Consider the following 1,469-nt stretch of genomic DNA (forward strand, 5'->3'; position numbering starts at 1 on the left):
GCTTTTTTTAAAAGAAATATCTTGTTTGGATTTTGGACATACCAATGCACACTTGCACTTTTCTCTTTTTAGCGTGGGGCCATGGCCTTTTCTTGGAGTATGGGTCGCTGCCAGGAACTGTCGGTCCTTTCTAGTGCAAACCACACCTGTGGTTACAGTCTGGGATTTCCAGGTTGGGTGTCCCTGAAGCAGGATGCATAGGAATAATAACTCAATGGGACATACTCACTGGTAAAGGTACTGGGGAACTTGCTAGGGTTCTGGAATGCTCTCTAGCCTAAATCACATGGTAGTTAAACAAGCTGTACAAATAAGACTAGTTTTATGGATTTTTTACCTCGATAAGAAAATTTTAAAAATAAAATGGATTGAGAACTAAAGATAGAATATAATCTTAGCATAGAGTTCTACATTTTTATGATTTCTACATTTTATGATTTTTTTAAAAGATTTTATTTATTTGGGAGAGAGAGAGCACAAGCAGGGGGAGCAGCAGAGGGAGAGGGAGAAGCAGGCTCCCCGCCGAGCAGGGAGCCCAACGCGGGACTCGATCCCAGGACCCTGAGATCATGACCTGAGCCGAAAGCAGACGCTTAACTGACTGACCCACGCAGGCATCCCTTTTTTTTTAAAAAGGTTTTTCTTCTAAGATTTTAGTTATGATTTTCCCTATTTTCTACAAGTGTCCTGTCCACAGCTAATACAGTGGCAATTTTTTTTAAGGCAAACTCGTTATGGAATCTTTCTAAAGTCATTCGACTCAGTTTTCATAGAAACAGAACTCCAATGGCCACAGTCGGTGTATTGTGTAATCAAATGGCACATTGTGATAAGTTTTAGGAACAAACATGACTGGGAGGCGTGTCAGAGCAGAGGAAGGGCATGCCGGCCCGGCCCCTGGCACTCAGCACCCCGCGGCGTCTTCCAGCTGAACACGAACCTCTCGGGGAGGCCTTCTGAGTAGCCGATAATCAACCCCTAGCCTCTCACTTCTGTAAATCTGCGCGTTATTTTATCTTACTTTTACAAAACAGCTTTTGTGGAAGGCGCCAGGCTCCCCTGGTGACCCCGCTCTGTGTGGGCCAAGAACACAGAAGCTGTCTTCCCAGGAAACTGCGATATGGCCTCTGCTGAGTCAGTGCATGGTGCCTCAGTTTACCCCCGTAAGTGGGATATGAGCACTGCCCTTCCACAAAGAGCTCTAGGGAGTACTTGGTCAGAGACAGACCTCTCCCCGCGGCGCCTGGCCTCTACGGGGTTGCCTGGAGAAACCATGTTGGCGCCGGGGAGGTCACTGCCCCTGTGTCCAGGTGGGCAGGACGAGGGCTCACTGCAGAAACAGAGTCTTCATGTCCCCTCCCTGCTGCCAGCCGGGTTGGAGAAGAGTGAGAAGAGAGAGAAACACAGAGCAAACCTGGGACTAACTCAATCCGGCCCCTGCATGGGCTTATACCCCTTCCGAAGACTTG

This window comes from Leptonychotes weddellii, chromosome 12, assembly GCF_054177405.1.
Source record: "Leptonychotes weddellii isolate Sample4059 chromosome 12, ASM5417740v2, whole genome shotgun sequence".
NCBI lineage: Eukaryota > Metazoa > Chordata > Mammalia > Carnivora > Phocidae > Leptonychotes > Leptonychotes weddellii.